This window comes from Leptonotus elevatus, chromosome 1 (genome assembly GCF_054856555.1).
Source record: "Leptonotus elevatus isolate MCC_2025b chromosome 1, RoL_Lele_1.0, whole genome shotgun sequence".
Taxonomy (NCBI): Eukaryota; Metazoa; Chordata; class Actinopteri; order Syngnathiformes; family Syngnathidae; genus Leptonotus; species Leptonotus elevatus.
In genome coordinates, this window is record NC_141239.1 from 13,110,656 (window position 1) to 13,136,396 (window position 25,741).

At 40.4% G+C, this 25,741-nt stretch overlaps 1 long non-coding RNA gene across 2 annotated transcripts in view; it reads left to right on the plus strand.

Annotated features, from left to right (window-relative positions):
• Positions 1 to 12,372: 12,372 nt before the first annotated feature.
• LOC147180941 (uncharacterized) overlaps positions 12,373 to 25,741 on the plus strand; it is a 45,196-nt gene continuing 31,827 nt past the window's right edge. The window contains exon 1 of one of the 2 annotated variants that reach the window (XR_015095884.1): positions 12,373 to 12,467. This is a non-coding gene — a long non-coding RNA (uncharacterized LOC147180941). Of the gene's footprint in view, positions 12,543 to 25,741 lie in introns of both variants that reach the window. The other variant, XR_015095883.1, reaches the window with a different exon arrangement.

Here is a 25,741-nt window from a genome sequence, read left to right on the forward strand (position 1 = left end):
CACATTTAACGTTACATAACTCAGAGGTCGCATTGCCATGGATTACACGGTGCGTTCTCTCTGAAAGGTAAGAACAAAACCACGAGAGTGCTGAGCCTGAAATACCAATAAATATTTGGAGACGTTCTAATAGTATGTTATGATCGACAGTATCGACGGCGGCGCTTAGATCAAGTAATAATAATACTGACGAGGTATTGGACGGCCTTGAATCCTGACTGAAAAGGTTCATATTGATTGTTAGCGGCCATGTAATAGGTCAGCTGTTGCGCAAGAACTTTTTCAAGTATTTTTGCAATAAACAGTAAATTTGATACCGGCCTATAATTACAGAGACTTTCTGGGTTGAGGTTAGGTCGTTAAAGGAGAGGTTGAATAACAGCAGTTTTAAAAGATACTGGAACAGCGCCAGTAGAAAGTGATACATTTATAATTTTTAAAACAATTTTTAAAACAATTAAAACAACGGGTCAAGCAAGCAAGTTGTTTGTTTTAGGTTGTGTAAGGTTTTTAAGCGGTATTTTATTGAAATAAGAGAGCGTCGTCGGACAGTTATTAGTCGGGCTGTCACTATTAACATCAGAAATTGTGCGATTTAACTGAGCTTTAGGCACAGAGCCCAAAATCTCATCTCTAATAAACTAGATCTTTTGTGTAAAAAATGTCATAAAATCGTGAGCTGAATGCGGGGAGCTCTGCGATGTCTGCTGCTGTTGTGTTAACATTGCTACTGCATCAAATAAGTATTTAGGATTATTTTTATTAAGGCCGATAATTTTAGAGAGATCATTTGTTTTTGCTAAAGCGAGAGCTTCTTTATATTTATGCAAGCGATCGCACCCTGCTTGACGAAAGACCTCGTTTCGTTGCGCGCCATTTCCCGCTCAAGCTGTCTACATGATTTACATTTAAGTGTTTTTTGGTTACATCTGCAAACCACGAAATAAGCCTTTTCGGACAAGTTTTAATTCGAGAATCAACAATTCGAGAATCGATTGATAAAAGACTCGTGATGAGTCATTCTGTGGAAAAAATTGATTACTGCACAATTTAGGCGTGAGCCAGCAAGAATGTTTGGCTACATGGAGCAGGATGGTGGGTATGTAGGGCGGGCGCTGATGGTCGGTGGTGGACAAGCTTTCTCAGTGACCCCTGAAATATTCATAAGCATAACTTCTAAGAGAGCCTGATCAATTATACACCTGCCACGGGCTCCAAATGAATTATTAACACGCAGTCTGATAAGCATCTCTGACCACTGATCTCCTTTGAGGTGCACCTATCCCAAATGGGACAATCAGAGAATGGCGGTAGTGGTGTCGTCCAGGGTACCCGCGGGTATACACACGTCACGTTTGCGTCTACCCACTTCTGAATCCTCCTAGATGCGCAGTTTTTGCGCACCATTCAGCCATGTCCACTGATCTGTATAAATGACTGGATCTGCTATCCGAACATACTGTACATACGATGAAAACATCATTCACAGGTAAGTTTTAAAGTTGTTTCCAACGTTATCCTAAAGTTAGCAACTTAGCCCTAAACTTGCTAGATAAGGATCATGTAGGGCAGTGGTTCTAAACCTTATGCACCCTGCATAAAAAAATGTCAGCCGAGTAACCCCCCAACCAGCGCAAAGCATTTTGTATGAACGAAACAAAACATCCTGTGTCTGGTTTTAATTTGGGAACTGGTTTTAATTTCGGCCACAGTCCCACTATGTATCGGTAAAAAATAAAAATAAAAAATAAGAAAAGAAGTAATTGTCTTAATTGTGCAATAATTATCAACATAACAAGTCCTCCTTTGGCATCATGGTACAGGTTGGTTTTCAAAACAAATAATTCATCCATCCATCCATCCATTTTCTGTACCGCTTGTCCTCACAAGGGTCGCGGGGTTGCTGGAGCCTATCCCAGCTGGCTTCGGGCAGTAGGCGGGGTACACCCTGTACTGGTTGCCAGCCAATCGCAAATAATTCAGTTAACTGAAAAAATAACCCAAGATGGTTTATTGCATGTATGCTCCTTTTAATATATATTTTAAAATCCCATGTGCCCCCAGATGTGTTTTCATGTACCCCACAAGGTTACACGTACCCCCGATTTGAGAACCACTGATGCAGGGAACCCCCGTAATTGATTCAGTAATTGTATAATTAACCCAGTTTGCAAAGACTGTTATGCCAGACTGCAATATTAGATGAATGAAACTGTAGTAAATGCCAGGACTAGAGATGATCTCACTGTCTATGAAGTAACGTTAACCAAGTTATTGTATACTGTATACAATAACTTAAAGTAATATAGCCCTAACTAACTTATATGATGCAGTTTAATTTTATAGTAACATAACATATTACAGTATTCATGTTTACCTCACAATAAACACATTTTACATTACAAACTGCTCCCAATTCATTCATGATCATTTTATTATTGTGCGTAATTACAAATGATGGCTTTTCCCTCACATGTCACCGTTTCTAAAACAGGTAGTTTTTCTAGAAGCAAGAACGAAAAAAAAAGTACGTAAAATTTAGGGTATACCCATTTGTCCAGGGACCACCACTGAATGGCGGCCACTCCAGACAGACTGGTCACATGTCTTTAAACAACAAAATGTAAAATTGACCTTGAAATGGCATCGTCAAGTCAAATACGCTGGCTGTTAGTAAAGCCTCGTTTCCACCGCCGGTATCTACTCTTCTCTACTCTACTCTACATCTGCCATTAACGACAAAGAGAGGACAACAATAGTCAGGTTTCCATCCAAATGTTCAGAAAATGTTATGCAAATGTTGTAAAAGTGCGCAAAACGGACATGCGACTTATGCCCGTTTCCATCCGCTCTTCTTTTGCGAATATGCGCCACGAGATGACGTTGTAGTGGCGGAACTTTGGGACAATGGGAAGTTCCAGGTGGGAATGTTGGTTTTGATTTCCCTCCCGCATGTAAGTGAAGTGTGTCGTTACATGGAGAGCTGATGTTAATAAAGCCATCTAAAATTGTATTAATGTTTTTTTCTTTAATTAATTATAACAAGAATGGTGTTGCTTCGTCTCCCCAATCATATCTTACTTTATCATCGGCCATTTATTGCGACTACAAACATGCGTGTGACGTAGTATTGATCAAAACGTGCGACGTATATCCGGTCCTGTAGTCGCTTATTCGCAAAACCTGTTTCCATCGCCGAAATGCGCATTTTCCTTTTTTCGATACGCTTCAAAAAATACCCCCTCCAAGCGTAAAAAGCTTTTTGCGAATTTTGGGCCTTTTTTTGAATTTCTAGCGTTTCCATTCAGTTTCTTTTTTGCAATTCTTGAAAATTTTAAGAAAAATAGGTGCATGGAAACCCACCTATTGGCTTCCAAACAGGTTAATGCTTGGACTTTTGAGGAGATGCAAACCTTTTTAACATTATTGAATGCAGTGTTCTGCTTTCTGCAATATTCATACGATGTCTTCTGGCCTGAAATAAACAGGCACAAACCAAGCACCAGGTACAAAAAAAACAGACAACATCTGCACTCTCCATTGCTTTTGCCTGTGTGTGCAGTGCACGCTAGCTGCGGTCGCTTTAGCATGACATCACTGGCGAGGTGAGGAGGGGCTCCCGGGTGGTGGCCGTGGCAGCGGAGACACACAGCTTTTTGGTGTAGAGCCAAGTAGAGAAGAGCAGAGGAGAGTAGAGAAGGGTAGGGTAGAAACCGTCGGAGGAAACGAGGCTTATGTCATTTGTGAAATCCTGTACTGTAATACTGGTTGCCCAGCTAACTTCTCATGTTTTTGCGGCTTGAAACACATCATAAATGGGGAAAAAAAGGAACTACATTTATTTATTTATGTTTTTGTGTAAAAAAAATAACGACAATAAATAAAGAGCACTTTCAGTGGTCTTGACTAAATAAAATGTAATTAATTGTTCTGCGGCTGCTTTTCTACTTGCTGTGATTGATAGTTAAAAAATATAAAATAAGTTAATAAATAAATAAATAAATAAATAATAAGAATAGTTCTCTTTTCTAATTGTCGGTTATACTCTGACCCTTGTTTCCATTCGGGGCACTGTTAGGTTAATTACTTTAGGTATGTACCCTGAAATTCGCTTGAATTGGCTCCACCCACTTTCTGCCTTTTGTTTTGTTGGTGACACCTAAGTACATACATTTTCACCAGGAAACACATGTGAAAAATACGTTTAGGTGACCAAAAAGGCGAGTCATTTATTGAAAGACTACTCACACATACTGACGTCAGTATGGCTAAATTACATCCACCCCCAATCTGGCTTTCCTAATTCGGCTCAGTGTTAACATATGCTGGTTGCCACTATGGACTTGAGGAAAGAAATTGAAATGCTTCTTTGGAGGTTTTACATCGGACAGACTCAAGCTGCCAGGTGAAGATTGATTGCCGACTAAATTGAGTTTGAGAGGAAGTCCTCGCTGCAGATGAAGATTGGCTTTTTTGGGGTGCGGTGGGTGGGAAATTATATTCAGGTGTTTTGATGCTCGGTAAGGCTTGGATGGTGACCAAGCTCATTTTTAGAACTTGTGTCATCCTCCTTCAGGTGTGAATTTCATGCTTGTGTGCTTTTGTTTATTAAGCGTTGGTTCACAACAAAACAGAAGCGGTACTTATGGAGTCGGGAGGAAACGGCGCACCCCCGAAATGTCAGGTGTTTGTTCAGATTTTTTTATTTAGTTTTATTTATTTTACCTGACGGTGTGTGGATTGGCTAGTCAGAATGATAACATTGTCAACCCAATAAGTCAATCGATATCGACATAAACGTTTGGTTCATTACAATAAAAATACAATGTCTTTCAGACAGTAACTAAAAAACTTGTAGAAACAAGTGGTTTATTAAAACAAAGTAAAGGAGATCTTCTCTATTCTAGACGAGATCAGTACATGATATAATATCACAGTAATTTGCCATGATAATATAATGATACAGAAATTACAACAATATTGGAGCAATTGAAAAACTTGGGTTCATTGCAACAAAGTAATGGCGATTGGCCCCATTATTTACTATTTTAGTAGCTTATGATAATAATCAAACATTAATCCATCCATCCATTTTCTTAACCGCTTACTCCTCTCAAGGGTCATGGGGGTGCTGGAGCCTATCCCAGCTGCCTTTGGGCAGTAAGCGGAGGTACACCCTGAACTGGTTGCCAATGATATCATGATAAAGCAAGAACATCGTGCTATGTTATTGAAAAAAAAAATCTAATCAAATTAATTACCAGAGCTGGGCACTTAATCGTCACTTCTCAACGTTGACGACAGTCACAACGCCCACCTTTCAGTGAGTGCACAATGACACAAAGCGTGCCCAGTTCTGTTCATTACAACAAAGTAATAGCAAGTAGCTTTCTTCTTCATGATACAAATCTCATAATAGTTTCCAAGATTAATATCACAATACAGCAATTACATCTAATATTTATGTGACTGAAATAAATACAAGGTTCTTCGTCTCGGGTGGTGGCCCTATTAGAACCAGCACTGTCCCTGTATACCGCTGGCTTGGCTTGATACCTCACATATCATAATTTGGTCAATTTAATATTTAAATAAAAAAATACTATTAGTTTTGCTTGGGTGTTCAAACTCCGAAAATGAGTTCAAACTTCAAGGCATTTTTTACTCCGATTTTTTGGTTGAAGTCCGAATTGAACAAGTTCCAAAACGTTCAAACTCCGAGGTTCCACTGCACACCAATGTCATAATATCAATGAAGTGGAGAACATGGTCAGTGGCAGAGTTACAAGACAGTAAATGGTGATCGTCTCCATTCTTGACGATAAAATAAAATAAAAAAATTCCAATGAGAACAATATCCCTGCATATTCAATATGCAGTTGAATAAACATGCAGAAACACTAGGTTTACTAATCCTGATCTTCATTGTCCCTGATATCTTTACACAATCTTCATTCTTCATGACGGAAAATTATCACAACAGTTTCCAGTAGTTTACTGTCACAATACAGCACACAATCGGTGTGACTGGAAAAATTTGTAGAAACACTTCTTGATTAAAACAAAAATAACAGTGACCAGTTCCACATTATTGATACGCAATCCCATATAATCACAATGTTTTGCCAACATTAATATCATGTTACAGCAATGGCATCACAATTTATACAGTGTGTCATTGAAAAACATGTCCAGGTAAATGCGATTGGCTTCATTCTGTCAGGAATGGCAACTCTCTGTGTTTCCCAGCGTTTATGACGCCGGATGCAAGGCTTATTAAACCCATCCCAGATGAATAGCTCTGCCCGCGTGGAAAGCAGAGTAATTAACGAGGAAGCTTAACGGCAAATTAAATAGGCGGCGATGCAATTATGGCGGTGAGCGCTGATCAATAACGTCGACCGGCGGTGTGGTGTAATGGAGAAAACTTTCCATCGGTGCACCAACCCTGGAAAAAAGCCATTGATTTGGATGTTGCACGGTGAGGTCAGCAGAGTTGACCTTTTCTTCTTGATCAATATTGTAAAAATGTGTCCGCACATCACATTATAACTTGAAACTGACTCTTTTTTTTCTCAGAAGTATAATTATTATCATTTGAATAAAAAATACGGGGGGGAAATTACAATATTACAGTATAACTTTTCATGTAAGACAGAAAATTCTCCACAAATGTCTTCTAAATTTGACACCACGGAGAAAGCGTGTTGTTAACAGCCTTGACAAATTTGAATGATTAAAAAAAAAGAGCAAATGAATGCTCCAGTGGCTGGAACATACCCCACTAGGTCGTCGAAGGAAACAATAGGGGGGTTTCCATCCACCTATTTTTATTCGAATTTTCAAGACTTGCGAAAAAGAAACTGAATCTAAACGCCAGAAATTCTAAAAAAAGGCCCAAAATTTGCAAAAAACGTTTTTACGCTTGGAGGGGGATGATTTTTGAAGCGTATCGAAAAAAGGAAAATGCGCATTTTGGCGATGGAAACAGGATTTGTGAATAAGCGACTACAGAACCGGATATACGTCGCACGTTTTGACCGATACTACGTCACACGCACGTTTGTAGTCGCAATAAATGGCCGATGATAAAGTAAGATATGATTGGGGAGACGAAGCAACACCATTCTTGTTATAATTAATTAAAGAAAAAAATCATTCATGCAATTTTAGATGGCTTTATTAACATCAGCTCTCAATGTAACGACACACTTCACTTACATGCGGGAGGGAAATCAAAACCAATATTCCCACCTGGAACTCCCCATTGTCCCAAAGTTCCGCCACTACAACGTCATCTCGCGGCGCATATTCGCAAAAGAAGAGCGGATGGAAACGGGCATAAGTCGCATGTCCGTTTTGCGCATTTTCACAGAATTCGCATTAAAAATTTTGAAACATTTGAATGGAAACCTGTCTAGTGAGGCACTCTAAAGCCGCCACACCATTGCGAATCACACACCGACAGTTACATCAGATTTCAACATCTACTTTACCTTACTTACCTCATTGTAACCATGCGCAGACTCATTGTTACAATGAGGCACTCTAAAGCAGCCACACCAGCAGACTATCCGAAGAGAAGTTGCATTTTCAGGCTATAGATAGCTGGCTAGCTTAAAAGTGCACATCACAAACCACGTAAATAGTGCATCACCTGGCCCCGTTTTAGCCCCCCCAAAAAAACACACACACAAAAAACAGTAAGGATAATAAAAAACAGTTGAATGCTTCATCACCACAACTGGGTCTTACATAGTTCTCATTCTTTGCACATTTTCTACAATTATTTTCAAACATGTATATTGTATTTGGGGAAAAAAATCTTTGAATCCAATTTACAGGGTCATTAAGAAAAAAAGGGACATTAATGGGAAATTACACCCCCCCCTCTTGAAAATTGACTAGTATGACTTTCTTCTCACAATATTACAACTTTATTGCCATCATAATAGGACGATTAGGCTACATCTTTTTCTAAGAATATTGTTGCAAGAATGCCACTTTTCTCTCTCTTCATTTTGACAAGTATTCCATCGCTTGCTTTTTCCTCAAAAAACACTTTTAAAAAAAGGGAAATCTATTTTCATAGTATGCATTTATATACTTATTTTAATTTGAATAATTATACATAATGGCAGCAACGCGTTTAAGCTTCCAGTTTTGTTTGTCCATGTTTTACACTGCCAGGTCAGCAATGTAAATGAGAATCTTGTCAATTTCCTCACCAGGATTACTAAAGGTTAACAGATTTGATCTGAAAAGACGAATAGGAGGAGCTAGAAATGCAAATGGCTGTGATCATGCCCATCTTGAGGCCTTTGGCAGGTGACGGATCCTCGTAACCTGCACATCCATCAATCACAACGTGACATGGAAGGAGGTCTTGCCATCTAGCGGTGGGGAGAATCTGTGATTACCCCCCCTCCCCCGGTGGGCTGGTAATTAGAGTATCTGTTGACGGCCAGCCAGAGCTAATTTGACACCAAATGTGACACCGTGAGTCGTTCTTTATGAATATCTAGCGTGAAAACAAGCCCGCCGCATTGATTTACATGATGAATCACAGTCAAGATGCACTTTGCTGCATACAAATGCCGCATTTGCCCCATTAAGTGATGCATTGAGTGTTATATAAAATCTAAATATTTGATTTAATGTAATGCCATTACACGCGTGTTTGACAGGGGGAATCCATCACAACTTTTGGGTTAATGAGGAAGGCGTAGCAGCAGCTATTTACCCACCATGCCACATCATATGTTCATCATGTGACAGACATCAGATGGCGGGCCAGGACACTAACAAGAGAATTTAGTCAGATATCTTAAATTACCAAGATATACAGTACAGTGGTATCTTGAGTTATGAGTTAAATTTGCGCCATGACTACACTCATAATTCAAAACACTTGTATCTCAAATCATTGTTCTCCATTGAAATGAATGGGAATGCCATTAATCTGTTCCAGCCCCAGCCTGAATGTCTTTTTTATTTTATTTTTCAAAGACAAGTATTACTAAAATATTGTGTTTTACAGTAATGGATGACATAATTAAATCATGTGTCAAGAATTATATCAGTTCAACAGACATTGGGCTGCTGCTTCTGGTGTGTTGGCCACCTGGGGGTCGTATAGTACAAACATATGGAACTACATGGAGACAGTCACAGCGCCTCAGTAAGCGGCAATAATCTAAAGTACTTTCTTTGCAGAGGGTAAAAATATATGCTTGTGTGTACAGTAATGCAATCTATACACTGTACATGTATTGCTGCACTGTTTGTGTTCAAACATGAGTTGCTAAAAGAGTTTTAAAAAAATGCAACATTGATGCTATCCATATTTTACATTGTTTGTTAGCGTTAAGTTAAAGCAACTTTCTAAGGCAAATCTATGTGGTTATTTGTAATACACAACGTGTATTTCACTTTTTCTTTTGATATATTTTAACGGTAGGAGTGGCAACGAACAGAAGAATTGTTCACTATCTGCCAAAGTGCTACTAGTTGTGAAGTGAGTTGAGTTCAGTGACACAAGACAGCACTTATTTAAACTTTTGCTCACAAGCAAAAGTGATTATCTCCCAAAACTCATAGGTCAGGTCACTCATACAGCATCTCAAGGCACAACTGAACACCCGTCATTTGGATTTGTTGGCAAAACTTGACTTTCTTATATCAATTTTGTTTTAGGAAAACATATTCGACTGTATATCCCAACTCTAACTTCATACTCACTTTTTTTGTCAGTATTCATTTTAATTTAGTTGGATTACGTACAACAACGGTTACGCTAACATATGTAACGATGGGAAAATCATCGAATCGAATATACCCTTAAGGTCGTGCATACTGTTGCACCTTTTCAGTCTTGGGAATTTAGCAGGAGTTTGACTGTAAGCTGTCACACTATTCGAAAAATGCTCTTGACAATTTGGATTTTGCACAAAACTGTGCTGCAATTGGTTAAAGTGGGCTAAGTGGAGTCTTGTGGAGGTAAAGTACTATTAGTGCTCCTGTACTATTTCCATTGAAGCAAACTTTGAGGCGTGAATAAGATGAGGACTCAGAACATTTGACATGAAAGTGATCCATTTTCAATTCATGTCTCGATGGTGCAATAAAATGGGGGATGTGCAATTAACGCGCAATGCCGTGTTAGACATCTTCCAACGAGCTGAGCTTCCACTTCACTGCGAACGTCAGCAGGTACGATGAAGTAAATCATCGCACCAAAGTCTTCACAGGGACTTGCAGCCACATTGATTCACGGTCAAACGAGGGGGGCAAAAAATGTAAGCGTCTGTAAACGACATGCGCCGATTTATGTTTACGACTTCATCCATAATGCATGAGGTGATGACCGTTAAAATGTCAGGCCTGCGTACAAACCTGCCGCGTGAAAACAAAAAGGTGTTTTTTTTTTACAGGCAGAGCTTTGTATCTGTCTGCTGAGCTGAAGCATTGCTAGCTGTGTCAAAACTTTATATTATTTACATGACAGTGATACAATTCTGAGATCTTAGCATACATTAGTTTAATGTATATTAGAATCATCGAAGCAAGTGGACATTACATTCAGCAATGCTGGACATTAGAATCACTTATGTCAGCAGATTTTAACATCAGCTATGCTATGATGTCCAAAACAGCTTTACTACACTCTAAAAAGAGAATTGTGGAACCAACTTAATTGAATTGCTTCAAGTGGTAACACATGATTGAATGAAGTTAATCCAAGTCAATATATTAAGTTTAATTGATTATAAGATCATTAAGTTTAATCACATTATTTTGGATTCACTTAATTCAATTGTGTGTTACCACTTGAAGCCTTTCAATTAAGTTTGTCAACAATTCTCTTTTTAGAGTTTCAGAATCTTCTCTGCTATGAGACATTATAATAATCGTCATATGTATTACATTATATGTATTTCTCATCACCGTTGCATGCACGTGGCAACATTGTTGACTACACTTTACAAAAACGTTGGTTGCCATGTGGAAATGCTAAAAATATTTGATTTTGGTGTGGTGGGGGGGGGGGGGGGGTGGGGGGTATGTGTTTTAGCTTTAGTACTTGCAATTTCAAGCCATCGGGCTGCGGCCATCACACAGCCGAGCACAAGTGGACAAGCAAAGAGCAACTATCACGTGTAAGTGGAGACACTTTGGCGGCGGCGGCACACACACACCTTGAGAAGCTGCACTTTTAGGAAGGTGAATGAAAAAACAAACAAACCAAAGCCTCATTAAAATGTTCAACACCGCTGCCTTTTTCCAGTACTGCCAACGGGTGAATTGAAACAGCGCAGGGTTTGTTTTAAAGTGTCAGTGTAGCAAAACAGGCCTGAATTGTCCACTTAACAAAACTACCTCAAATGGATGCCTTCTGTCAATTTTTTTTTTTTTTATGGGATGGCTTTCAACTTTTCAACTTTAAAATCAGCTATGCTATCAGAGGTAGCAATCAATTATGCGACCGCAAAATGACAATGAATCTGCTATACTACAAGACATTTCTGTAAAACACATATGTTGCCAGAATTCAGAATCAACAGTGCTCCAGCTATGCTACGAACATTAGCATCTGCTATGCTATAGGATGTTAAAATCAGACATTAACTCATTCACTGCCATTGACGGCTATAAACGTCAAAAATTTATTTGAACTATTTCTATTAGTTTAAAAATGTTTCCCCACTTTTGTTAGCAAGAGTATGAAAACCTAGAATGTTTCTATTGTACATTTAGAACAGATGTAAAATTTGTGATTAATCGTGAGTTAACTAGTGAAGTCATGCAATTAATTACAATTAAAAAAATGTAACCGCCTCTTGCCTTTGATTTTTAATAATGTTTTTTTTATTTTTATGAATTTATGGCAGTAAATAAGTTCAAATGGGCACAACTTTATAGACGCACTGTATGAAAAAATAAACACAGGAAGTAAATAAAATACATGAATGTTTAGGTAGGTATAGATTTGTTGTTCTTTAAATAAATAAATAAATGCTGAGTCATGTCAGCGCAGCCAGTGGCTAGATGATGGATTTGCACTCAAACTTAAGCCATCGTCCTGGTTTCTATGGCGACTGTCCACCTTGTAGCCAACAGGCTGGAAATAGCTTTACAGTGTCCCACCAGGGGTTTCACGCTGACAGGTACGCCGCGACTGTGCAAATCAGACACTTATAAGACAGATTCAAGCGTCTGTTCCCAGTACCATATTCTCCTCACTGGCTTTATGGTTTAAGGCTTAATCAGGATTATGCTACAGCACTTCGCTTCTAAATTTAGTCTGGACAAGAACATTCACCGTTGCTGTGAGGTTAGCCCCCCCCCCCCCCCCCCCCCCCCCGTTCTTCGGTGGCGGTCACGCACAGGACGGAAGGCAGTGGAGCTGAAACAGAAGTCTGTGTCACGCTCGGAATATATACACTACTTTCTTGCACTGGAGTCATGTGAGTCACTAAGGAAAATCTTCCCCCGGCAAAACTGGATTTCAGGTGCAAAAGTCACAAGTGTGACATTTCCAGGTAGATCACGAAGATGACATATTATAGAGATGTTTTGATTTTTTTTTATTAGTTGTCTACAGCTCGTTGATTCTCTAGAGTGCCTGCCCACCCATCAAGTGTGAATGTACACAACCAAGTTTATTGTTTGAATTTGGAGCTAGTATGATGTTAAAACTGAAAACGAAGGTGATATGAAATTTGTTTGCCACACAGATCATGTTCAGACAAGTTGAAGTTGCTAGCAGTAATGTCGCTGAGCAAACAGAAGCCGGCTACAGAGCAGTTAATAATTACGACATGAAACGGTGGTGCTAATCATATGAAATGTGATCATGATTTGACTTTGTGATTGATTTTTACGACAACCTGCCGTTTTGTCAGTAATGTAATGTTGTTGCGGAACCGGTCACAGAGACGTTCGCTTTTGGAGATGCTAACTATGCTATTAACGACTTGATTTCGATTCACAATTCACAATTCGATTCGATTTAGATCTTTTTCCCCGATTCGATTCACTTCGATCCGATATTGATTATTATTTAACATAAATTCTTCTTAAATATAAATAAACATTCCACAAACATTAAATTCAAAATAAAATTTTGTGGAGGCAGTAACCAAGGTTATTTTAGTACACAAAAGTAACGAAAAAACTAAAATAAAATAAAACAACGTTTCGTTACCTGAATAACATAAAAACAAAAGCTAACTAAAACAAAATTTTATGTTTACAAAACTAACTAAAATTAACTATAATTATAATTCGTTTTAGTCTTTGGTAATTAATTTAATGCATTAGCCTTTAGGAATGATTTTAAATGTAATTTTAAAGTGCAATAAGTCAGGTATTTCACAAATTTTCTTGTTAATAGTAAATTTCAAGAAAACGGAAAGATAAAAAAATGGCCGCTAAAATTCACATTTCTTATGAATTTATTGGTAAAAAGAGATATGAATTTTTTATGAATATTTATTAATTGATATCAGGCTCGAAAAGGAAAATCAATTAGATATTTATTATTCGATTTTTTTAAACCCAGCCCTACACTATTAACAATAACTACCATTTAAAAAGTAGTTTAATGTTCTGAAATATGAACCCGGTTGGACTTTTTCGGTAATGTTGCACTGGCTGAGCACAAAGAGACACCACCCGAAGAGATGCTGAATACCGTATTGACGATAATTAACATTTGAATCAGTAGTACTGTAGTAGCCTGCTAACTGTTGGGACTGGAACTATTCAGTATTTTTGTAGTTTTGTCAGTAAAGTTGCGCTAACTCAGCACACATTGCATCAAAAATGCTTAGACGCTAACGTTGTTAACGATCCAACTAACCATATCTGTTACGGTACCATAGTTTGATCTGAGGATTAGTGCGAGGATCTGGCATTTTTGCAGTAATGTTGCACAAACTGAGCACACATTACGTCAAAAAAGCACCAGCTACAGAGATGTTTTTACTCTGATACACTTTATATGGTTTTAATAATAATTACAATTTGAAACCATAGTTCTATTAACAGTTTGAAACGTTATCACGGTTCGACTTGGGGATTTATTACTACAACTTGCCGTTTTGTCAGTGGACGGCTGCTGTTGCCTCTTCCACTGAGTGATTTGCGCACGAGCCCACGTCTGATTGATGGAGTCACTGCTAGGTAGGTAGGTGTGAACCAGAGCGGGGACAGCGGCGCAACCTCCCCCAAGGACACCGCAATAGCGGTTGCGCCGTAAAACTGTGGCAGCGTCACATATCTCAATCAAACCCAGCCACACACACACAACGAATCCCATATTGTGTACATTTCACAGAGAAGCGAATCAAACAGTAAATCTCCTTGGGAGTGTTCCCCGGGTTAAACATTAATCTCCCTCATGGTCCCGGCCGATAAAGCTTTCGTATCAAAGGCGGGAAAATGGTGGTTAAAAGGCGGAGCCAAATGGGCAGTGGGTCCGTTTTTTTGAAAGTTTTTTTTTATGCAATGGCAGGGATTCCCGCATGGCACGCGCTCTGTGATCTAAGGCCCGTGTGGCGAGTCCAGATGGAGCTGTCAGAACGAGCATCCGTGTCGTCTTTAGGAGCCTTTGCTCAAGGCTAAATTAGGGACGCAGCCCAAAAAAAAAGAAGAAAAAAAAGGCAACATAACCTTGAAAAGGATTTGCTCACAGTGAAGGATGACGCAGGAAAGTGTCCTTGACAAATGTGGAAATGAGCACAGTCTGCATCATCTCTCACATTTTCTCTTTAGAAAATATATCTTGACTTAAATTGCTCCGTGACCAAGCTCGTAACTCAATTTGCTGTGTCAAATCAATTTTCCCCATTAAAATTAAGTGCAATGTCATTAATCCCTTCCAGTCCTCAAAAACCCTAACCAGTTATTCCACACCACTGTGCACATTTGTGTGCTGTTAGGGGTCATAATGAAATAAGGAGAAAATTGTAGATACCATTTCAACTTTTTTTTTTTATGTATTTGAAAACTAAGATGTTGCAATTTCTAGAGAAATTGCATGTCAATGGTGGAATGCTCAATGAAAACATTTTGAGTCCTGTGGAATGACATGAAATGTTGAGGTGGATCAAACCATTTTCAATCAAATGGGGGGGGGGGGGTACTTTTAAACTCTATGGTTTATATATATTATAGCTGAAAGTATCTAGCTTGTTAAAAAGAACACACAGTAATATATATATATATATATATATACAGGCAGTCCTCAACTCACAAACACAATGGGTTCCGAGATTACAGATTACAGGTACATTTATTAAAAATGCGAATTGATATTTATTTTTATTTTGTCTTCATGAGCATACTCAATATTGGAGTAATCCAAAAGTAATCCAAAAGTGATCCAGTTACATTACTTTAATATTATGGTACTTGGATTACGGTACTATGGCGTTGTGGCAGAGAGGGGAACTACAGTACCGTACCGTAATGTATGATGTAGCGCGCACTTAAATATTAACTTGCATGCAAAATAATGGGCATCAGTCAACCTTTGTTCGTATCTGCGAATGTTCGTAACGCAGATGATCGTAACTAGAGGACTACCTGTACTCTAAAATTTTGGGAGTGCTATTGTTCACTTTGGGGGTGCTGAAGCATCTCCAAAAATGGGCTAAATACACGTCTGATGTGGAATGATTTTTGGAGAAAAATGTGAAACATGTTAGTGAAAACGTGAAATATTGACTAATGATACAGTAAAATCTAATTAAGTAAATGTTATAGATATATAACATATACAAATGACTGTACAAAATGACATAGGCAGATTTCCCTAAATGGGACTGTTGTGATTTGGCACTACATAAATAAATCAAATTGAATGGCAGAAGGTACAACTAACCTGTATATCCATCCGCTACCATTCATACTACAGGATAGAGGTTTTGTGTTCAGTTTAACAGACATAGATATCACACTGACTAAGTTAATTTGTCAGCAAATTCAGATGAGATCATTTTTTAGGTGCAGCTTTGATTCGTTTGGAAATGGTTAAATTTGGATGACTAAACAGCTCACATATAGCAGGAGTCCCAGTTACAAAAAGGATACAATTACAGGTTATCACCGGTTGGCCTTTGGATAGTGGCTTGTTTGTTATTCAGTTCAGTGAGATGCTAATAACTCTGCCTGCGTGATTTCAATATGAATTCTTCTCACTTCCTCGAGCACTTAGGTGACTGCGCGTGTTGTTTGCCGTGTATATCGATCTCTCGGCTGGTTCACCGCATGAATGTTTTATGGCGGGGAAAAATGCAACCTGTCAGACATGGCGGGCTCACCGCCGTGCCATTAGCATATTAGCCGTCATTGTCTTGTGACCTTGACTTGACAAAGTGGAGCCTCAGACGAGTTAAGTCAGCAGTCCCTTTATTTTCGATCGTTGTTATATTTTGCGTTACAGCGCTCCTGGAAGTGAATTAGACAGATTCAAATCTGAAATGAAACAGACAAAGACTAAGTCATCTGCCTATTTCTGAAAATGTGTTGGTGTGTGAGCCATTCTTTACTCCTGCCCCACTATTACGAAATAGTCAGGTTAATTACATAATAACCACCTCACCAGTGTTTCTCCATTAATGACCTGAGAGCTAAACTGAACACTTTTTATCCATTAAAAATCTTCTCCAATGCAATAAATATTGAAATGACTTTGCCCATGACCGCAAAGACTTGTTATGTTAGTTGTTTGGTTATTTACAGGTAGTAGCTAGTTGCCTATTCAAACTGCCTATCTTAATCCATTAAAGAGCTAGCAACAGCTAGCCATTATTTTACAGATAATACAAGTACATTGCTTTCTTTGGAAAAGCAGACAACAACAGTACGTCTCTTTATCTTTTTTTCTTTGACGAATTACAATGACCATGCGGACAACCGCATACAATATGAAGGCCACTATTTTGTGGTTACCCAGTGGCACTATTCTGATACATCAACAGGCAATACATCGGCCTGCAAAGACCCTGCCGGGATGGGGATACCGTAATGAAACCATAAATCACACCATCACTGGGCATCTTCCTGACTGTGATATTTCCCATAGGAATGCTCTCACTGTCTGTTTACGGCATCAAACAGTGACCACGGAGGACAGGGCACAAAATGTGACTTTGCTCCAGTAAATAGAAGAAAGAGGTGATTGGGGGAGAACTTTATCGACTTCCATGACTGTGCATTTTTTGTTTTTGTTGTTATTGGATGTGAGGAAAGGTGAATATGGCTTGTAGCTCCAACTTCTATTTTAGCGACCAACAAGATGCGAACAAATGTTGAAAAAAATTAATAATCGAAAGATGGAATGGTTGGCATTATGGGGATTTTCTCGCCACGGTGCAGAAGATGGCAAATTTGGCACATCCCAGGTAATTACCAGCGAGATGAGTTTAGCTGCGGGCCGCGGTGGAAGTCATTTATCGCCTAGAGACTACGACTTCATAAGAAGTGCCAAATAAAGCCGTGCTGGATGTTAGCAAATGACTCTCTGAGGTGTCATGGTGACAACGCTGACAGTTTTTTTTCACTTAGAAAAAAGGATGATGTTTCCTTTTGGATGTTTTTGTATAATTGATCCTTTTTAGATGGGCATGTTCTGCATGATGTCACACACAGACAAATGGGTGTTAGCTGAATTATGATGCTAAATGGACTCTGCACAGCACTTTAGCACAAACGGATTAATATAGAAGACAGCAGTTTTGGTATCCAACTGTCTACATAATTACTTTCATAGCAGACAATTCAAAACATCATAGATGGGCTAAAAGTATCAGTGTTATGTTGTTATAATCCTTTACCCAACTAATATTTAACACAAACACAAATAGATGAAGCACCACAAGTAGACAATGTAGCAAATAACATTTATACATTTAACATTTAATAACATAAATATATAATAATATCCATCCATCATTTACCGCTTATCCGGGGTCGGGTCGGGATGACAGACCTTCTCACCCTATCTCTAAGGGAGAGCCCGGATACCCTGCGGAGGAAACTAATTTCAGCTGCTTGTATCCGGGATCTTGTTCTTTTGGTCACGACCCACAGCTTGTGACCATAGGTGAGGGCAGGAACGTAGATCGACCGGTAAATCGAGAGCTTTGCCTTTCGACTCAGCTCTTTCTTCACGACAATGGACCGATACAGAGTCCGCATCACTGCAGACGCTGCACCGACCTGCCTCCTGCTCCAACCTACCCTCACACGTGAACAAGACCCCAAGATACTTAATAAAAATAATAATGCCTCAGATTTATATAGCACTTTTCTAGACACTCGAATACGCTTTACAATGGAATGGAGACATTATTCATGCACTCAAACATTCACACTGTGGTGGCGGTAAGCTACTTAAGTAGCCACAGCTGCCCTGGGGCATGCTAACGGAAGCGTGGCTGCCAGTGTGCGCCTACGGCTGATCCGACCACCACCAAACATTCGCACCTTCCCTACACCAGTGTGATTAGCACTGGAGGCAATGTGTGTTAAGTGCCTTGCCCAAGGACACAACGACACATGACTTGGGGAGAGCGGGGATCAAACAGCTGACCTTCTGGTTACTGAATGACCTTCTCTTCACCCTGAGCCACGACCACCACAACTTGAACTCCTCCACTTGGGGCAGGATCTCATCCCCGACCCGGAGAGGGCACTCTACCCTTTTCTGATTGAGGACCATGGTCTTGGATTTGGAGATGCTGATTTTTATCCCAACCGCTTCACACTCGGCTGCTAAACCGCTCCAGTAAGTGTTGAAGATCACGGCTTGAAGAAGCCAACTGCAAAAAGCAGAGATGCAATGTTGAGGCCACCAAACCGGAACCCCTCAACGCCTCGGGTGCACCTAGAAACTCTGTCCATAAAAGTTATGAACAGAATCGTGACAAAGGGCAACCTCGGCGGAGTCCAACCTCCACTGGAAATAAATTTGACTTACTGCCGGCAATGCGGACCAAAGTCTGACATCGGTCGTACAGGGACCGAACAGCTTATATCAGGGGAATCAGTATCCCGTACTCCTGAAGCAGCCCCCACAGTACTACCCGAGGGACACGGTCAAACGCCTTCTCCAAGTCCACAAAGCATATGTGGACTGGTTGGGCAAACTCCCATGCACCCTCGAGGGTGTAGAGCTGGTTCACTGTTCCACGGCCGGGACGAAAACCACACTGCTCCTCATGTTTCCGAGATTCGACTTCGCGACGGACTCCAGCCCCCCTGAATAGACCTTACCAGGGAGGCTGAGAAGTGTGATCCCTCTATAGTGGGAACACACCCTCCGGTCCCCCTTCTTAAAAAGCCACCGAGGAGCTGTCCAACCACCTCAGTGACTTCGACCCCAGAGATAGGGGAGCTCACCTCAGATTCCCCAGACCCTGCTTTCTCAAAGGAAGACGTGTCGGTGGAATTAAGGAGGTCTTCGAAGTATTCTCCCCACCGATTCACGAAGTCCCGATTCGAGGTCAGAGGCTCCCCATCTCCACTATACACAGTGTTAATGGTGCACTGCTTTCCTCTCCTGAGATGCCGGATGGTGGACCAGAAAGCTGTCCGGAAGTTGTTTTCCATGGCCTCACCGAACTCCTCCCATGTCCGAGTTTTTGCCTCAGCGACCGCCGAAGCTGCCTCCCGTGTCCCACAGGCCAAAAGGCCCGATAGCTTGACGGCATACCTTGGTGCCCACCAGCGGGTTCAAGGATTGCCGCCACGACAGGCACCAACCACTTTACGGCCACAGCTCCGATCAGCCGCCTCAACAATGGAGGCGCGGAACATGGTCCACTCGGATTCAACGTCCCCCGCCTCCCCTGGGACAAGGGAGAAGTTCTGCCGGAGGTGGGTGTTGAAACTCTTTCTGACAGGATCTTACCCCGCCATCGGAGCCAACACACCACCATCGAGATAAGTTGACAGCTCCGCCCCTCCCTTCACCCGAGTGTCCAACAAATGCCAAGTTGAAATCAAATCCGATGACACGACTACCAAGTCAATCATCGAACTGCAGCCTAGGGTGTCCTGGTGCCAAGTGCACATACGGACACCCTTGTGTTTGAAAATGGTGTTTGTTATGGACAATCCGTGGCGAGCACAGAAGTCCAATAACAAAACACCGCTCGGGTTCTGATCGGGGGGGCCGTTCCTCCCAATCACCCCCCTCCAGGTCTCACTGTCATTGCCCACTTGAGCGTTAAAGTCCCCCAGCAGAACAAAGGAGTCCCCAGAGGGAGTGCTCTCCAGTACACCCTCCAAGGACTCCAGAAAGGGTAGGTACTCTGAGCTGCTGTTCCGTGCATATGCACAAACAACAGTCAGGACCCGTCTCCACACCCGAAGGCTGTGTGTGAAGGCGAGTCCGACTATATCTAGTCGGAACTTCTCGGCCTCACACACCAGCTCGGACTCCTTCCCTGCCACAGAGGTGACCTTCCATGTCCCCAGAGCTAGCTTCAGTAGCCGGGGGTCGGCCTTCGGCTGACACCCAGCTCACTGCGCACCAGACCCCTTTGGCCCCTCCCACGGGTGGTGAGCCCATGGGTAGTAAATCATAATACATTTTTTATTAAAAAACACATTCTTAAATAATGAAGAAAGTACAATCCAGGCACAGCTGAAATACAGTAGATACAATATAATTGAATAGCTTATTTCTATTGTAATATGTCTCTGTGTGGGACCAGTCCGTTGCACAAAAACAGTTGGAGACCATAGTGCTGTGAATGTAAATCACCGTATTGATTACAATCACGTTCAACACGTTTCATTCCAGTATAGTCGACTAGAAACAATCTTTCGTCGTTCAACCCATAATATAGTGGTACCTTCACTTACAAATTGTATTTGTTCGTGACAAAGATCGTAACTCAAATCAATATGCATCAAATCCACTAATTCTCCAATCTGAATGCCATTAAGCTGTTTTAACCCCCCCCCCCCCCCCAAATCACCCCGATTTTTTGTTACATTTTCAATTAAGAAATATAAAGGAATAAGTAAAAGAAAAAAAAAAGATGAGAATTTAAAGTCATAAACTGGTTTTATAAAGGGTAATTAAGACGGAAGTCTCACGCACGCACAGTAGTACATTTGGGTGTGCCTTTAAGGGGTGTGGCCTCATGACTCTCCATGCAAATGTTTTCATTTTGAAGAGGTGTATTTTGACTGTTTATCCCGTTCAATGGCCAACTTTTTCACTGTATAATTGGAAAAACTAGCAAATCGGACCACTTAAAAGACAAGGTATATGATTGTTACCAAATAAAATAAGCAGTTCAGAAAATGAATGAATGAATAAAAAAAATTCTAATGAGAAGGAGAGCGCAGTCACTGTATAACACAATGACACAGACGTAAAGAAACTCGGTCAAGGTTGTACAGTCACCCACGTATATAAATATGTGACTCCTCGTTGCCTGTACCAAAAACACGTTCTAACCTAGACGAAAGGTGCTTTTCTTGGCCCATTTTCCGCTAGTTGAACACGGGTGTGTGTGATTTATGACCGCCATCCTGTGACCCGTGCAGTCGGGGCCAAACGGTTTCAAGTCCCCTCAGGGTAGGACGGTTAACCTTTAGACGTGGTGCGGGCACATTCCATTTTGGCAGCCCTCCACGGACCTTCGCCTTCGGGTGCTCTGTACCCATCGGGGCGGTAGCGATGCAGTATTGGAGAAATTGAATGATTCTGGCCCTCACACTCTGTAATCTAGCAAAAATCAGCAAATCTTGCAGGCCAACATTTGACTCCAATAAATGAAGTAAGGAATACATATTTTGTCAAAATCATGTAATCAGCTGCGATCTTTCCCCCCCCCCCGCTCCCCTCAAATCCTGTTCTCAACTGATTGGCAATGTGGTTTCTTTGGGGTTCAGAATCCATCAAGGGGCAGTAAAAATCCAGTGGCAGGGGGTTGAAAAATTATTCATGCATAACTATTTAATCCGACGAAAATCTGCTACATTTGATCCCCGAATCCTGCACGGCGACATTTGTCAACTACTGTTCAACTAAAGAGAGGCTTTTCCGGTCCACCTGCACCGGAAAATCTTTCTCTTGTTTGGCAGTGACGGAGAAGGTAAGAAGGCACAACAATTTAATTATAAATCAGCCAGCTGCTACTAATCTCAACGTGCTTGCCCGACATAGACTTTTAAGTCTTTTAATAGACTCCGGCACGTACGACAGCAGCCACCTTTTGTCCACGCCCTCCGGCTGTGCAAGAGGAAGTCAAATGAGGACTTATCTCAGTGTTGTGTGTCACTGATATAGTCAGGTTTTTTTTCCTGGTTAGATGTAGTTTAATTAAAGATAAAAAGCAAACATCTTTGTGGTGATGATATGTCAGTGCTGTCGGATTACACGTGTTATGCTTGTTGTATAAATAATGCACGCCCAGCTCTATGGTGATCTGACTGATCCTGATCTATGGGAAATTTTTCTTCAATTGACAGCAACCCATTATTATATCCAAAAACTCTACAAGCACTGATTTAAGTAGCATTTTTAACTGTGTTAAATCGTTACCCACTAGTTGGTCGATGGTGTTGCGCAACCCCATTGGTCTTCATGTCAGTCATGACATGCAGCACCAGTGGTTATCAAATTAGGTCATTCAGTCATTACATTATTGGTCAGTCTGCATGTCTATCATGACCTGCAACATTTGTTGTTGGTTAATTAGTTACAGAGGTGTCAAATCTAGGTCCAGAAAGTAAAAACTCTGCCACAATTTGGCTTTAGCCACAGGTGCTTCTTCTTAACTAACAGGTGAATGTGAGACTTTGTAAAGCGCTTTGAGCACCATATGGTATTGTAGATAAAAGCGCTACATATGTGCACTCAATTTAACATTTAGCATGTGAACATGAAAATTTGACTTGATAATTTTAGACGACCATTACTGTCCATACAGGGAGATAAAAACAGCTTGAAACATGAAATATAAAATTCAGAACTGTGAGAGGGATATAATTTCGAGAGAGAGAGAGAGAGAGAGAGAGAGAGAGAGAGAGAGAGAGAGAGAGAGAGAGAGAGAGAGGTCAGAAAAAAAGAACACAAGCTTGAGTCTTGTTCCCATTAACATTTATTCAGAAAACACAGAACGTACAAACACAATTGGCCAGGGGCTGACATGCAATCAGTGGCAAAAAGACAGAATACCCTATTAAAAAAATACATAATAAAGACCACATTGATCCAAGGATTTAATGCGGAGTGTGTATAATGGTTTTACTATGTTGTTTGACTTCATTTTCAGAAATGCAAAAGGGTAGTTTTTGATCAGTATATCGATGTGTGTGTATGCCGTTTAGCCCAAATCATATGAAATTGATTTTTTGTTCACAAGTGGATAGTTAATGAAGCCTAACTATAAACAGTAGGCTATTGTATCTTTACAACAAAAGGAATGTGGTTCCATACAAACAAAAAATAAACTATGAACACTTTTCCATAATTTGTTAGAATGGACAATTCCTAAATACATCAACTTCTTCAGCGATTTTTTCTCTCCACAAAATCATCAATATATATTTTTGATTTATTGTGGAAAAAAGATCAAAGATAATTTTTTCATTTCATTATGAAGCAAGAATACTCGATAGCTGAGTTAACATTGCCTAGGAAAAGTCGGGTCCAATTAATTTCAAACAGTGCTGTCATTTCCAATGTTCATAAGGAAGTACATTTTCTCCTCATTCACTGCCTTTGACAAGTATACTTGTCAATTAATTTTTTTTCAATGGGGCCAGGTGGGTTAGAATCTGATTTTGCTCCACTGTGAATGTCAAACTTGGAAACAACTTTACTGATGCACAATCACCAGTAGATGACATCATTGCCCCATTTTATATGAAATAAACACAGTTTGAGAGTCCATGGAAGTAATGGATGCATTTTGTACAACCTACATATCAATTATGCAAGAACGGGAAAAGGCAGAAAGGAGAGAGTCTATTTGGTCATTTGGCAGATTCGGTAATATCACGTGGGTATTGAAAATTTTGAAATGTTCTAAAATGGCTTGCACTGAATGAGTGTTTAATAACCCGATAACATATACCAACAAAGGTTAACGAAAGGTGGCATAAATGTAGGAGAAGTGACTTTTCAACTTTGGTCAACATTTTTCGGAGTACGTCACTTAGTTCTTCTACTACTTTATTACTAGTTGTTTAGACTCCATTTCTACTATTAATGCTTCGATACACCAATCCAATGTCGGAAGTCAGGAAGTGCCCGGGTGGTCTGTATGTGGTGTCTAATTAACGTATAAAATCACCACCGTAATGTTGGAGCCATTGGGTAGCGTCTGGAGGGCATTTTCGGCCGATTCAACATTGAATCGGCGTCGGACCATTGCAACGTTGGATCACTCTGATTGGCTGTTTGGCAGTAAATCAGCGCATGGGGAAAGAACAGGAAGTGACGAATGCGTATAAACAGTAAACAACGGAAAGTCTTTAGAATTTCACTAATTTTGAGTATGTTGATTAAGTGATGAAAGCCAAGACATATTTTTTTATATTACAGAGTGTGCTTCGCGTGCGAGTACATTGGGCATGAGAGAAGATAGCGGTATGCATTGTTTATGTTTTTATATCCCACATCCGTAAAGAGCTTTCCGGTGGCCTTTCTCTAACAATGAGGAATAGTGACTACCGCCAGCGATGGTATGGAGGCGTATTACGTTTCACGCATGCACAGAAGGTACTTAATAATAGGTGTTGGTGTCTGTTTGTTGCGGTGTGTGTTTCCGTCATCTGTCACATTTGGCTGAGGCCTTTACCCACAGTGGTTAGTAGATTTGTTACTCATTCATTGTTCAATAATTAGACTCGTCAATCAACATGTCAGTCATTACCCACAACACTGAATCCCCCGTTTGCCACGCCCCTACTACTAGCCCACAAGGTTAAAAATACGCGCACACACAGGGTAAAAATAATTAACCTAAGAAACCTAAGACTCAGCGCAGGCCATCCAGGTGAGGAAAACACCTTAAGGAGCTGTCTGCGCCAGGTCAGGCAAGAGGCCATCGGCGTGGAGCATGCGGTGCAGCAACACACCAAGAGCCTGCACACTTAGCAGTTGGGGACCCCATGGGACAGGACCACGGTCACGGCCCACCGCAGCTCCAGCTATAGAGGGCTCCCTTTGAGGAAACACTGAGAATAAATAAATAAATACTAAACAATATTTATTTTAAAAATATTTATTTTGAAAAAGATACAATGCAAAATGTAAAAAAAAAAAAAAGGAAATAAAATATAAGTTAAGATGACTATAGTAGATAAGTAAAATAAATAGATATTCGGTTCAAAGCTAAATCATAAAGGTAGATCATGAGCCTGTTTTTAAAAACATGAACATTCCCTGAGAACTAGAGCTGGAATGAAGCCTCACTAAGTCCGTGTCCACACTTTTGGCATGATTAAAACACCTGTGCCGCAAGAGCTCAGAGCTTGTGGTAAAAGGAGTTCTGAAAGATAAGACATAAGACCCTAAGACATAAAAAAAATTGTTATAGAACCTTAAAATCAATACTGACACACCTGGGGCGGGGAGCCATTTCAATAACTTTAAAATTGGTGTAATATGCTCCCACCTTTCGTTTTTGTCAGGACATGTGCTGCCGACATCTGCAGTAATTGTAGAGATGAAATGCCGCTTTTGAAAATCAGAGACGACCAT